This window comes from Triticum aestivum, chromosome 4B (genome assembly GCF_018294505.1).
Source record: "Triticum aestivum cultivar Chinese Spring chromosome 4B, IWGSC CS RefSeq v2.1, whole genome shotgun sequence".
NCBI classification, from domain to species: domain Eukaryota; kingdom Viridiplantae; phylum Streptophyta; class Magnoliopsida; order Poales; family Poaceae; genus Triticum; species Triticum aestivum.
Window position 1 is genome coordinate 192397547 of NC_057804.1, and position 15833 is coordinate 192413379.

Here is a 15833-nt window from a genome sequence, read left to right on the forward strand (position 1 = left end):
ATAAATGTTTATTATTCATGCTAGAATTTTATTAACTGGAAACTTGATACATGTGGGAATACATAGACAAAACACCATGTCCCTAGTATGCCTCTATTAGACTAGCTCGTTCATCAAAGATGGTTAAGTTTCCTAGCCATGGACGTGTGTTTTCATTTTATGAATGGGATCACATCATTAGGAGAATGATGTGATGGACAAGACCCATCCGTTATCTTAGCATAATGATCGTTCAATTTTATTGCTACTGCTTTCTTCATGTCAAATATATATTCCTCCGACTATGAGATTATGCAACTCCCGGACACCGGAGGAATGCCTTTTGTGCTATCAAACGTCAAAGCATAACTGGGAGATTATAAGATGCTCTACAGGTATCTCCGAAGGTGTTTGTTGGGTTGGCATAGATCAAGATTAAGATTTGTCACTTCGAGTATCGGAGAGGTATCTCTGGGCCCTCTCGGTAATGCACATCATATGAAGTCTTGCAAGCAATGTGAATAATGAGTTAGTTGCGGGATGATGCATTATGGAACGAGTAAAGAGACTTGCTTGTAACGAGATTGAACTAGGTATGGAGATACCGACGATCGAATCTCGGGCAAGTACATACCGATGACAAAGGGAATAACGTATGTTGACATTGGGGTTCGACCGGTAAAGATCTTCATGGAATATGTGGGAACCAATATGGGCATCCAGGTTCCGCTATTGGTTATTGACCGGAGAGGTGTCTCAGTGATCTCTACATAGTTCTCGAACCCGTCGGGTCCGCACGCTTAACGTTCGATGACGATATGTATTATATGAGTTATGTGTTTTGGTGACCGAAGGTTGTTCGGAGTCCCGGGTGAGATCACAGACATGACGAGGAGTCTCGAAATTGTCGAGAGGTAAATATTGATATATTGGAAGGTAGTATTCGGACACCGGAAGCGTTCCGGAGTGTATCGGGTACATCCCGGAGTATCGAAGGGGTTACCGGAACCCCCCGGGGAAAGATATGGGCCATATGGGCCATAGATGGGAGGCTAACCAGCCCACAAGGGGCTGGCTTGCCCTCCCACAAGGGAGGAGGCCGAATTGGACTAGGAAAGGGGGCGCCACCCCCTTTTCCTACTCCTACTCCCTCTCCTTCCCCTTTCCCCCTCTGGTAAATGGAAGGGGGGGGGGGGCGAATCCAACTAGGAGTCCAAGTGGGACTCCTTTCCACTTGGGGCGCGCCTAGGCCGGCCTCCTCTCCCTCCCTCCTTTATATACGGGGGCCCCTAGAGAACACACCAATTGCTCCAAGCCATGTGCGACGCCCCCCTCCACAGTTTACGCCTCCGGTCATATTCTCGCGGTGCTTAGGCGAATCCCTGCGCGGATCACATCACCATCATCGTCACCATGCCGTCGTGCTGACAGAACTCATCTACTCCTTCGACCCTCTGCTGGATCAAGAGCTCGAGGGACGTCATCGCACTAAACGTGTGCAGAACTCGGAGGTGCCGCACGTTTAGTACTCGATCGGTCGGAACGAGAAGACGTTCGACTACATCAACTGCATTGAGCAAATGCTTCCGCTTTCGGTCTACGAGGGTACGTGGACACACTCTTCCCCTCTCGTTTCTATGCATCTCCTAGATAGATCTTGCGTGAGCATAGGAATATTTTTGAAATTGCATGCTATATTTCCCAACACAAAGGACACAAGCAAAGAAAATGTGAAGACTTTCTCTCCACAACTAATATGATGATGCCTTTGATCTAGAATATCACTGCAATTACATGTGGAGAAATGAAATGCCTTTTGTAACAGATGAGTTTTCGTATGAAACCCTGATACTTCAAAAGAGATTGTCCGTTTTGTACACGAAGTGCATCCAGTTTTTGCCATAACCCTCTCAACTTTTTATAGCATGCTATGTGGATGAAATGATGATACCCTGCCAACTTTCAACCTTTTTGAGTTCATTTGTAATGCTTTTCAATTTCAGGGTCATTTAGCTTAAAAAAATCAGTAAATACATGAAAAATACCAAATGAAGTGAGAAAGGATTGAAAATTGATGATGTGGCTTTGAATGGTGCATTTTTAACACAGAAAAATTCTGGAGTTCAAATAAGTTTAAAAAATGAAGTACCTTTGTAACAGATGAGTTTTCGTCCGAAACCATGATACTTCGAAAGAGATTGTCCGTTTTATACACGAAGTGCATCTAGTTTTTGCTGTAACCCTCTCAACTTGTAATAACATGCTATGTGGGTGAAATGATGATACCATGCCAACTTTCAACCATTTCAGAGTTCATTTGTAGTGCTTTTCAATTTCAGTGTCATTTAGCTTAAAAATCAGTAAATGCATCAAAAATACCAAATGAAGTCAGAAAGGGTTGAAAATTGATGATGTGGCTTTGAATGGTGCATTTTGAACACACAAAAAGTCTAGAGCTCAAATAAGTTTAAAAAATGAAATCCCTTTGTAACAAGAGTTTTTGTCCGAAACCCTGATACTTCGAAAGAGATTGTTCGTTTTGTACACGAAGTGCATCCAGCTTTTGCCATAACCCTCTCAACTTGTTAGCACATGCTATGTGGGTGAAATGATGATACCATGCCAACTTTCAACCTTTTCACAGTTCATTTGAAGTGCTTTTCAATTTCAGGGTCATTTAGCTCAGAGAATGAACTAATAGCAAAAATAATGAACTAGAAAACTTTTATGAAACTCTAATAGCAAAAAGAATGAACTGAAAATAATCAATTAAAACATTCTATTATGATCACTAAAACAAAACTATAATACTCTTCAATAGCAAAATGAATCAACTAAAAAGCTTTTACAAAACTCTAAGAGCAAAAGGAATCAACAAAAAAGATTTTATAAACCTCTAGTATTTATGAAACTAAATTTTTATAAAATTTATGCAACTTAAATTATCAAAGTATATTTTTTTCAAAACATTAAGAGCAAAAATAATTTTCATAAAGAAATTTTTTGTTAGAAATTTTAATAGCAAACTAAAATAACAAAATCTATTTTTGGTTAAAACAGACATTTAAAATAACCTAAAAATTACCTAAAGCAAAATGAATCACTCAAAAACTCTAAAAAATTAAGTAAAGCATAAAATAAAAACGTACAGATTTTTTTTAAAATGCCGCCTACAGGCCACCACGGCCTGCATACGACTAGAACCCCAACTAGCATGTTGGGCCAGGATGCAGGCCCGCAGCGGGCCTAGTAGGCCCACATGGATAGCAGTGTTATATTAGGCCCGTAGGCTTGCAGTTCAGAGTAGTTCGAGAGGGATGAGGCAGCGGAGCTTATAAACCGGTGTGGGGTGCTCTCAACTTGCAAGGTGGGACTAAACTCCCACCACACCGTTGTGCAAGGCAATTGGTCCCGGTTCGTGGCACCAACCGAGACCAAAGGTCTCTGTTTCCCTCCCTTTGGGCTGCTCAAAACTAACCTTTCGTCCCGGTTGGTGGCACCAACCGGGACCAATGCTTTGTGTATATAAGCAACACTTTGCAGTTTTCCATTCACTTCCTTCGATCTCTCCTCTCCCCCGACGGTGCTGTGACAACCTCGACGCCGCCAGGCTGCCAGACCGCGCCCTCGCCCCCGCCAACGCCTAGCCGTCCCCGATCCCGCTGACCGTCACTGGCCTCCTCCCCGTTGCTGCGTGCGCCCCCGAGCTCGTTCCTTGTCATCTGCGGCCTCCTCCCCGTCGCCGCGTGCGCCCCCGAGCCCGTTCCTCGTCGTCGCCAGCCTCCTCCCTGTCGCCGCGTGCACCCTCGAGCCCGTTCCTCGTCGTCGCCGGGCTCCAACTCAATCATCGCGCCCCTAGTGATCTCCCCCCTTTCCCATCGCCGGTCCAGCTACTATACTGCTCTGGCCATGGTCACCACTACTGCCACTGCTCCATGGTCACCGCTGCTACCATTGCCACTGCTCCATGGCCGCCGCTGCTTCCTCTGTTTTTTAGTTGCATATAATAAGATGAGGTGAGATGAATAGATGATAGATGAATTTTAGTTGCATAATGAGATGAGATGAGATGTATATGCTCTGTTTTTAGATGAGATGAGATGAGATGAGATGCATGAGATGTTTTGTGGAAATGTGCTCTGTTTTTTTAGAACTTTGTCTTTATTTATTTTTCACATATATAGATGGATGGATTGATGTATGTATATATATGGATGGATGGATGGATTGATGTGTATAGATTTTTTTATATTCATAGATTTTTTTTCATATATATACGTCGATGGATTGATGTATGTATATATATGGATGCATGGATGGATGGATTGATGATATATGAAAACTTGATGATATGATGATATACTTTATGTTTTGATGTTTTAGATGTTTTACTAAGTAGGATTTTTTGATGTTTTAGATGTATATATATGTATGTTTTGATGTTTTAGATGTTTGAATGTATTAAAAGTTTGTCATATTGAAAAAAGTTTGAATGTATTAAAAGTTTGTCATATTAAAAGTTTGCAATAATTTTGATCATATGTCAAAGTTTGAATTTTGACATATGCAACATTTGATCATATGTCAAAGTTTGATCATATGTCAAAGTTTGAATTTTGACATATGCAACATTTGATCATATGTCAAAGTTTGAATTTTGACATATGCAACATTTGATAATATGTCAAAGTTTGAACTTTGACATATGCAACATTCGATCATATGTCAAAGTTTGATCATATGTCAAAGTTTGAATTTTGACATATGCAACATTTGATCATATATCAAAGTTTGATCATATGTCAAAGTTTGAATTTTGACATATGCAACATTTGATCATATGTCAAAGTATGAATTCTGACATAGGCAACAATATTTGATCATATGTCAAAGTTTGACTTTTGACATAGATTTATCAAGAATGCCACCATTATGGATGTGCACAAGTTGATCCAACTTTTTTTTATCTCATCTACCCTTCTATATGTCACGTTGTCTGTCAAAGTATTGAAGAGATCCATGGCTTCATCATTAGCCGGAAGTAACAGGCGTATGATGCTATGAAGCTCTTCAAAGTTGTTTTGGAACGGAGTTCCGGATAGAATAATTTGCTTTTTAGTATGAATTTCAGCAGAGGCCTTCCAAATGATATTCACAAGGCTCTTGCTGAACTTCGTACCAAAAAGCTAATTATCCTATCCGGGACTCTGTTCCAAAATAATTTTGGAGAGTTTTGTACCATTATGCACCTGTTATTTCCGACTAATGATGAAGCCATGGTTTTCTTGAATCCTCTGACACTAGACAAAATGACATATAGAAGGGTAGATGAGATCAGGAAAAAGATGGACCATTTTCTACACATCCATAATGGCGTCATTTTGTCAAATCCCTTAAAGGTTAAGAGAATCCCTTGTTTGAAATTCATGAGACAGGCGGTCCGGACGATGGACATTCATGAGAGAGGCGGTCCGATCCGGTCGCCGGACATGTCATGTGATAGGTAGTATTTTTTTCACAGAAAACTCTGGTGACTCTTCAACATGAGGGGGCGTCAATCAACCCCTTCTCGCCCGACCAAACCCTAGAAGCATCGAGGCCACCCAAATTTACCAAGTTAAAAGAGCGTTGTCGAGGCCACCCCGAACCCTAGAAGCGTTGTTGAGGCCACCCCAAACCATAGAAGCGTCAAGTCCACTAATATGATTCCTTGTTGTGATTAGCTAGCTAGGTCTATATTTTCCACTAATATATCCATCTCTCATGTTTGTATATTAATTGCCATGTTGTAATATTTGCAGAAACTATGGATCAAAGAGACTTGGAAAAAGAACAGTTGTTGGAGGATATAATCTTCGGCGCAGGTGATGTCTTTTCGTTTCTCAACGACACGATGGTCTGGAAGGAGATGATGAAGGCTCCTGTGATCGAACAATGGAGGAGGAAGGACATGATCATGATGGCTCCGGTGAACAATGGAGGAGGAAGGACATGATCATGATGGCTCCGGTGAACGAATGCCGGAGGAAGGAGGAGACCATGATGACGGCTCCGGTCGTTCTAACGGAGGAGGGAGCTGTTGCAAAGTCCGGCAAGGTATATATATTAATTAAGCATGTGTTGACTAATTATGTATTAATTGTTTTGGTATGCACATATATTAAAGATTCTTTATTCTTTCATAGCCCTCTGGATCGAGCCAAACTTCGATAACGAGACAAGGTCCAAAGAAAAGGTTGCGCCAGGATGAAAGGTTCACGATCACAGCAATCGCGAATGATGGCCTATCGATTGAATCCAAGATGACCAAGGACGCATTTTCTTCTTAGTGTGGAGCTATTGTTAGGGACACTATCCTGATCAGCATCCAGCAATGGTATAAGCCTAAGGACGACGACCCTGAAGTTTCTTATGTCACCGATAGACAGAATGATGATCTTTGGACCTCGCTGAAGGCAAATTTCACCCTTCCGCCAGAGGAGGATCCGAATAAGCCAGTTATAGAGCTACAGGTCAAGGCGTGTGCTCTTAAGAAGATGGCAGATCTATTCAGGAGGTGGAAGAAAGAGTTGAAATCGAAGTTTGTCGACAAAGGGAATACTTCATAATTCACCAGCCGATTTGAGAAGATAAGAGATCACTGGCCCGCATTTGTGGCCTACAAGACATCGGACAAGAGTAAGAAAATGTCAGAGACAAACTAGAACAATGCTACAAAGAAGCTATATCACCATCACACGGGGTTAGGTGGCTACGTCAAAGCCCGACCGTTGTGGGACAAAGCTGAGAATGACCTGATTGCTAAAGGGGTGGAACCAGAGACATTGAACTGGCCAGACTGTTCAAGGACTTGGTTATTCGGGGTTGGGGGAACTTTGGACACTGAAACAGGGAAGTGTCGTTGGACGGACGAGCAACTTGCAATACCCTTCAAGAAGCTTCAGAAGTATATCACCGCAGCGCAGGAAGGGACATTCATTCCCGGCAGAGAGAAGGACGAGCTGAGTGAGGCCCTCGGGAATCCTGAGCACCCTGGGCGAACACGAGACACACCAGGCTCCGTCTCATGGGTGGTTGGGTTACCTGGTGCAGGCGGTAACATAAGCTGGGAGAGAAGGAGGAAAGCAGAGCTGAGTGAAATGCAGAAGATCAATGCAATACTACAAAAGCTAGAGGAACTTGAGAGCCAGTGAGTTGTCGGCCAACCATCTCAGCAGCACGAAGCTACCCCAAAATCTACCCTGCCATGTCAACGGAGAAGCAGCGTGGCTTCCACGGAGCTCGTTCAACCTGACTTCACGGCCCCTACCTACCCCGTGGATACTATCACGGAGGCTCAACAGTGCCAGCTTATGACGAAATGGCAGAACCTCACTTTGAAGGCGGCTGTTGGTTCTGTTGCACCTCCTCAATCCGATGGAACTTTTCACTGCCGTCCGATTCCACATGGCTATGCTATTGTGACGATGGATGAAGTAATGGAGGGATTTGAGGAGCTCGAGCATGACCACCCTATAGGAGAAGGGCAGAATCAGCTGGTTAATACTTTGAGGAGTACATGTCTATGGCGGAAGGAGTACATCAAGCTTCCAAACTGGACGCCTCTGCCTCCTCCTCCGGTGAGTCAGGGCACTCCGCCTCCTCCTCCTTCTCCTCCGGCAACTGATCAGGGCACTCCGCCTCCTTCTCCAGCTCCTTGCTACGTCTTGAGCTTGCGTTGGTTTTCCTCGAAGAGGAGAGGGTGATGCAGCAAAGTGTACGTAAGTATTTCCCTCAGTTTTGAGAACCATGGTATCAATCCAGTAGGAGGCTCCTCAAAAGTCCCACGCACCTACACAAACAAACTAAGAACTCACAACCAACGCAATAAAGGGGTTGTCAATCCCTTCACGTCTACTTGCGAAAGTGAGATCTAATAAAGATAGTATGATAAGATAAATATATTTTTGGTATTTTATAATATAGATGCAAAAAGTAAAGATGCAAATAAAGTATATTGAAAGCAAATATGATAAGAGATAGACCCGGGGCCATAGGTTTCACTAGAGGCTTCTCTCGAGATAGCATAAGTATTACGGTGGGTGAACAAATTACTGCTGAGCAATTGATAGAAAAGCGCATAGTTATGAGATTATCTAGGCATGATCATGTATATAGGCCTCACGTCCATAACAAGTAGACCGACTCCTGCCCGCATCTACTACTATTACTCCACACATCGACCGCTATCCAGCATGCATCTAGAGTATTAAGTTCATAAGAACAGAGTAATGCATTAAGCAAGATGACATGATGTAGAGGGATAAACACATGCAATATGATATAAACCCCATCTTGTTATCCTCGATGGCAACAGAACAATACGTGTCTTGCAACCCTTTCTGTCACTGGGTAAGAACACCGCAAGATTGAACCCAAAACTAAGCACTTCTCCCGTGGCAAGAACGACCAATCTAGTAGGCCAAACCAAACTGATAATTCGAAGAGACTTGCAAAGACAACTCAATCATACATAAAGAATTCAGAGAAGATTCAAATATTATACATAGATAAACATGATCATAAACCCACAATTCATCGGATCTCGACAAACACACTGCAAAAAGAGTTTACATCGAATAGATCTCCACAAGAGAGGGGGAGAACATTGTATTGAGATCCAAAAAGAGAGAAGAAGCCATCTAGCTAATAACTATGGACCCGTAGGTCTGTGGTAAACTACTCACAACTCATCGGAGGGGCATGGATGTTGATGTAGAGGCCCTCCATGGTTGATTCCCCCTTCGGCAGAGTGCCGGCGAAGGCTCCAAGATGGGATCTCGCGGATACAGAAGGTTACGGTGGTGGAAATTGTGTTTCGTGGTGCTCCTGGATGTTTTCGGGGTACGTAGGTATATATAGGAGGAAGAAGTACGTCGGTGGCCGCCCGAGGGGCCCACGAGACAGGGGGCGTGCCCTACAGGGGGGCGCACCCCCCTATCTGGTGGGGCCCTCGGGAGCTTCTTGACTTGCACTGCAAGCTCTCCGGATCAGGTTTGTTCCAAAAATCACGCTCCCGAAGGTTTCATTCCGTTTGGACTCCGTTTGATATTCCTTTTCTTCGAAATACTGAAATAGGCAAAAAATAGCAATATGGGTTGGGCCTCCGGTTAGTAGGTTAGTCTCAAAAATGATATAAATGTGTAAAATAAAGCCCATAAACATCCAAAAGGGGTAATATAATAGCATGGAACAATCAAAAATTAGAGATACGTTGGAGACGTATCAAGCATCCCCAAGCTTAATTCATGCTCGTCTTCGAGTAGGTAAATGATAATAAAGAAATTTTGATGTGGAATGCTACCTAGCATAATTCATAATGTAATTTTCTTTATTGTGGCATGGATGTTCAGATCCAAATGAATACAAAATAAAAGTTTATATTGACATAAGAAATAGTAATACTTCAAGCATACTAATAAAAGTAATCATGTCTTCTCAAAATAACATGGCTAAAGAAAGTTATCCCTACAAAATCATATAGTATGTCTATGCTCTATATTCATCACACAAAGTATTTAATCATGCACAACCCCGATGACAAGCCAAGCAATTGTTTCATACTTCAATAATCTCAAACTTTTTCAACTTTCACGCAATACATGAGCATGAGCCATGGACATAGCACTATATGTGGAATAGAATGGTGGTTGTGGAGAAGACAAAAAAAGGAGAAGATAATCTCACATCAACTAGGCGTATCAACGGGCTATGGAGATGCCCATTAATAGATATCAATGTGAGTGAGTAGGGATTGCCATGCAACGGATGCACTAGAGCTATAAATATATGAAAGCTCAGTGAAATAAACTAAGTGGGGTCCATCCAACTTGCTTGCTCATGAAGACCTAGGGCACTTTGAGGAAGCCCATCATTGGAATATACAAGCCAATTTCTATAATGAAAAATTCCCACTAGTGTATGAAAGTGACAACATATGAGACTCTCTATCATGAAGATCATGGTGCTATTTTGAAGCACAAGTGTGGAAAAAGAGATAGTAGCATTGTCCCTTCTCTCTTTTTCTCTCATTTTATTTTTTTTCTTTCTTTTTTTTTCTTTTTTTCTCTATGGTCATTTTTTTCTTTTTGGCCTTTCTCTTTTTTTCTTTTTTTTTACCTTTTTGTAAAGTCCGAAGCCTCATCCCGACTTGTGGGGGAATCATAGTCTTCATCATCCTTTCCTCACTAGGACAATGCTCTAATAATGAAGATCATCACACTTTTATGGATTTACAACTCAAAGCTAGAACAAGATATGACTCTATATGAATGTCTCCGGCGGTGTACCGGGATATGCAATGAATCAAGAGCGACATGTATGAAAATTATGAAGGTGACCTTGCCACAAATACAATGTCAACTACATGATCATGCAAAAAGCAATATGACAAAAGTAATGCGTGTCATATGAACGGAATGGTGGAAAGTTGCATGGCAATATATCTCGGAATGGCTATGGAAATGCCATAATAGGTAGGTATGGTGGCTGTTTTTAGGAAGGTAAATGATGGGTGCATGGTACCGGCGAAAATTGCGCGATACAAGAGAGACTAGTAATGGTGGAAGGGTGAAAGAGTGCGTATAATCCATGGACTCAACATTAATCAAAGGAACTCATATACTTGTTGCAAAAATTTAGAAGTCATCAAAAACCAAAGTACTACGTGCATGCTCCTAGGGGATAGATTGGTAGGAAAAGACCATCGCTCGTCCCCGACCGCCACCCATAAGGAAGACAATCAATAAATAAAATTATGCTCCAACTTCATCACAAAGCGGTTCACCATACGTGCATGCTACGGGAATCACAAGCTTCAACTCAAGCTTTCTTTAAATTCATAATCACCCAACTAGCATGACTTTAATATCACTACCTCCATATCTCAAAACAATTATCAAGTATCAAATTGATCATAGCATCCAATTCACTTCCTATGATAGTTTTTATTATACCCAACTTGGATGCTCATCATTCCAGGACCAACTTTATGATAATAGCAAATACCATGCTGTTCTAAAAGACTCTCAAAATAATATAAGTGAAGCAATGATAGACTAGAAATTTCTTCAAAATTAAGACACCACCATGCTCTAAAAGATATAAGTGAAGCACTAGAGCAAAAACTATCAAGCTCAAAAGATATAAGTGAAGCACATAGAGTATTCTAGCAAATTATAATCAAATAGGCTTCTCCCAAAAGGTGTGAAAAGCAAGGATGATTGTGGTAAACTAAAAAGCAAAGACTAATATAATACACAACGCTCCAAGCAAAACACATATCATGTAGCGAATAAAAATATAGCTCCAAGTAAAGTTACCAATGAACGAAGACGAAAAAGGGGATGCCTTCCTGGGGCATCCCCAAGCTTAGGCTTTTGGCTATTCTTGAATATATTGGGGTGCAATAAGCATCCCCAAGCTTAGGCTCTTGCCACTCCTTATTCCATAGTCCATAAAAGCTTTACCCAAAACTTGAAAACTTCACAACACAAAACTCAACAGGAAATCTTATAAGCTCCGTTAGTGAAAGAAAACAAAACCACCACATAAGGTACTACCATGAACTCATTATTTATTTATTTTGCTGTTAAACCTACTGTATTCCAACTTATTTATGGTTTATAAACTAATTTACTAGCCATAGATGCATTGAAATAAGCAAACAACACACGAAAAACAGAATCTGTCAAAAACAGAACAGTCTGTAGCAATCTGTAACTAACGCAAACTTCTGGAACTCTAAAATTCCTACCAAAATAGGAAGTCCTGGAAATTTTGTCTATTGAATAGAAGCAAAAAGAATCAATGCAAAAGCACGTTACTGTGATTTAACAAAATTATATTCGTGCGTATAAAGTTTCTGTTTTTTAGCAGAATCAAATCAACTATCATCGTAGGTTATCCTATAGGTTTTACTTGGCACAAACACTAATTAAAAGATAAAAACACATCTAACAGAAGGTAGATGCAAGATTTATTACTAAACAGGAGCAAAAAATAAAGACATAAAGAAAATTGGGTTGCCTCCCAACTAGCGCTATCGTTTAATGCCCCTAGCTAGGCATAAAAACAAAGATAGATATAACGAGTGCCATCTTTGGCACTAAATTCATAAGTAGCACGCATGGTAGATTCATAAGGTAATTTGACTTTATTTCTTGGAAAGTGCTCCATGCCTTTCTTTAATGGAAATTGGAATCTAATATTCCCTTCCTTCATATCAATAATCGCACCAATCGTTCTAAGAAAAGGTCTACCAAGAATAATAGGGCAAGAAAGATTGCAATCTATATCAAGAACGATAAAATCTACGGGAACCAACTTTATATTTGCAACAATAAGAACATCATTAATCCTTCCCATAGGCTTTTTAATGGTGGAATCCGCAAGGTGCAAATTTAAAGAGCAATTATCAAGATCATGGAATCCTAGAATATCACATAAAGTTTTCGGAATCGTGGAAACACTAGCACTCAAATCACACAAAGCAAAACACTCATAACCTTTAATTCTAATCTTTATAGTAGGTTCCCACTCATCATTAAGTTTTCTAGGTATAGAAACTTCCAAATTAAGTTTTTCATCATAAGATTGCATCAAGGCATCAACAATATATTTGGTAAAAGCTTTATTTTGACTATAAGAATGAGGAGAATTAACAACGGATTGCAACAAGGAAATACAACCTTTTAAAGAGCAATTATCATAATCAAATTCCTTCAAATCCGAGATAGTAGGATCAATATTATTAGAAGTTGAAGATTCTCCAATCTCACTTTTACGAAATTTAACATCAAGATCTAAAGACTCCGAATTTTTGGGACGCCTTCTAGGCAAAATTGGTTCATCATCACTCCCATAATCATAAGAATTCATATTGCAAAACATAGATCTAATCGGATACGCATCAATAACTTTAAGATCCTCATCATTATTTTCATGAAGACTAGAAGAACATACTTTTATAAAGCTTTCTTTTTTAGCACGCAATCTAGCGGTTCTTTCCTTGCACTCGTCAATGGAAATTCTCATTACTTTGAGAGACTCATTGATATCATGCTTAGGAGAAGAAGATCCAACTTTAAGAGAATTAACATCAAGCGAAAGTCTATCAATGTTCCTAGCCAAATCATCAACTTTGAGCAATTTTTCTTCAAGCAAGGCATTAAAATTCTTTTGAGAAATCATAAATTCTTTCACACTATTCTCGAAATCAAAGGGCATCTTGGCAAAATTACCATAAGAACCATTGTAGGAATTTCCATAATTATTACAGGGATTACTAGGGAACGGTCTAGCATTAAAATTTCCTCTATAAGCGTTGTTTCCAAAACTATTCCTACCAACAAAATTCACATCCATAGATTCATTATTATTCTCAATCAAGGAAGACAAAGGCATATCATTGGGATCAAGAGGAGTATTTTGAGTAGCAAACATTTTCATAAGTTCATCCATCTTTCCACTCAAAACATTAATTTCTTCTATAGCATGCACTTTTTTACTAGAAGATCTTTCGGTGTGCCATTGAGAATAATTAGCCATAATATTATCAAGCAATTTTGTAGCATCTCCTAACGTGATTTCCATAAAGGTGCCTCCCGCAGCTGAATCTAAGAGATTTCTAGAAGCAAAGTTCAAACCGGCATAAATTTTTTGTATGATCATCCATAAATTCAAACCATGAGTAGGGCAATTGCGAAGCATCAATTTCATTCTTTCCCAAGATTGGGCAACATGCTCATGATCAAGTTGTTTAAAATTCATAATATCGTTCCTAAGAGTGATGATCTTAGCGGGAGGAAAATACTTAGAGATAAAAGCATCTTTGCACTTGTTCCAAGAATCAATACTATTTTTAGGCAAAGGCGAAAACCAAACTTTAGCACGATCTCTAAGTGAAAACGGAAATAACTTCAATTTGACAATATTTTTATCTGTATCTTTCTTCTTTTGCATATCACACAAATCAACAAAATTGTTTAGATGAGTAGCGGCATCTTCACTAGGAAGGCCGGCAAATTGATCTTTCATAAAAAGATTCAGCAAATCGGTATTGATTTCACAAGACTCAACATCATTAAGAGGAGCAATCGGAGTACTAAGGAAATCATTATTATTGGTATTCGAGAAGTCACACAATTTGGTATTATCTTGCGCCATGGCAACTAGTAATCCAACACACAAGCAAACAGAAAAACGGCAAGCGAAAAGAGAGGAGGAGATTGGGAAAGATAGGGCGAATAAAACGGCAAGGGTGAAGTGGGGGAGAGGAAAACGAGAGGCAAATGGCAAATAATGTAAATGCAAGGGAGATGGGTTTGTGATGGGTACTTGGTATGTCTTGACTTGAGCGAAGACCTCCCCGTCAACGGCGCCCGAAATCCTTCTTGCTACGTCTTGAGCTTGCGTTGGTTTTCCTCAAAGAGGAGAGGGTGATGCAGCAAAGTGTAGCGTAAGTATTTCCCTCAGTTTTGAGAACCAAGGTATCAATCCAGTAGGAGGCTCCTAAAAAGTCCCATGCACCTACACAAACAAACTGAGAACTCGCAACCAACGCAATAAAGGGGTTGTCAATCCCTTCACGGCCACTTGCGAAAGTGAGATCTAATAAAGATAGTATGATAAGATAAATATATTTTTGGTATTTTATAATATAGATGCAAAGAGTAAAGATGCAAATAAAGTAGATTGAAAGCAAATATGATAAGAGATATACCTCGGGGCCATAGGTTTCACTAGAGGCTTCTCTCGAGATAGCATAAGTATTACGGTGGGTGAACAAATTACTGCTGAGCAATTGATAGAAAAGCGCATAATTATGAGATTATCTAGGCATGATCATGTATATAGGCATCACGTCCATAACAAGTAGACCGACTCCTGCCCGCAGCTACTACTATTACTCCACACATCGACCGCTATCCAGCATGCATCTAGAGTATTAAGTTCATAAGAACAGAGTAACGCATTAAGCAAGATGACATGGTGTAGAGGGATAAACACATGCAATATGATATAAACCCCATCTAGTTATCCTCGATGGCAACAATACAATACGTGTCTTGCAACCCTTTCTGTCACTGGGTAAGAACACCGCAAGATTGAACCCAAAGCTAAGCACTTCTCCCATGGCAAGAAAGACCAATCTAGTAGGCCAAACCAAACTGATAATTCAGAGAAGATTCAAATATTATTCATAGATAAACATGATCATAAACCCACAATTCATCGGATCTCGACAAACACACCGCAAAAAGAGTTTACATCGAATAGATCTCCACAAGAGAGGGGGAGAACATTGTATTGAAATCCAAAAAGAGAGAAGAAGCCATCTAGCTAATAACTATGGACCCGTAGGTCTGTGGTAAACTACTCACAACTCATCGGAGGGGCATGGATGTTGATGTAGAGGCCCTCCATGGTTGATTCCCCCTTCGGCAGAGTGCCGGCGAAGGCTCCAAGATGGGATCTCGCGGATACAGAAGGTTACGGCGGTGGAAATTGTGTTTCGTGGTGCTCCTGGATGTTTTCGGGGTACGTAGGTATATATAGGAGGAAGAAGTATGTCGGTGGCCGCCCGAGGGGCCCACGAGACAGGGGGCGTGCCCTACAGCGGGGGCGCGGCCCCCTATCTGGTGGGGCCCTCGGGAGCTTATTGACTTGCACTGCAAGCTCTCCGGATCAGGTTTGTTCCAAAAATCACGCTCCCGAAGGTTTCATTCTGTTTGGACTCCGTTTGATATTCCTTTTCTTCGAAATACTGAAATAGGCAAAAAATAGCAATACGGGTTGGGCCTCCGGTTAGTAGG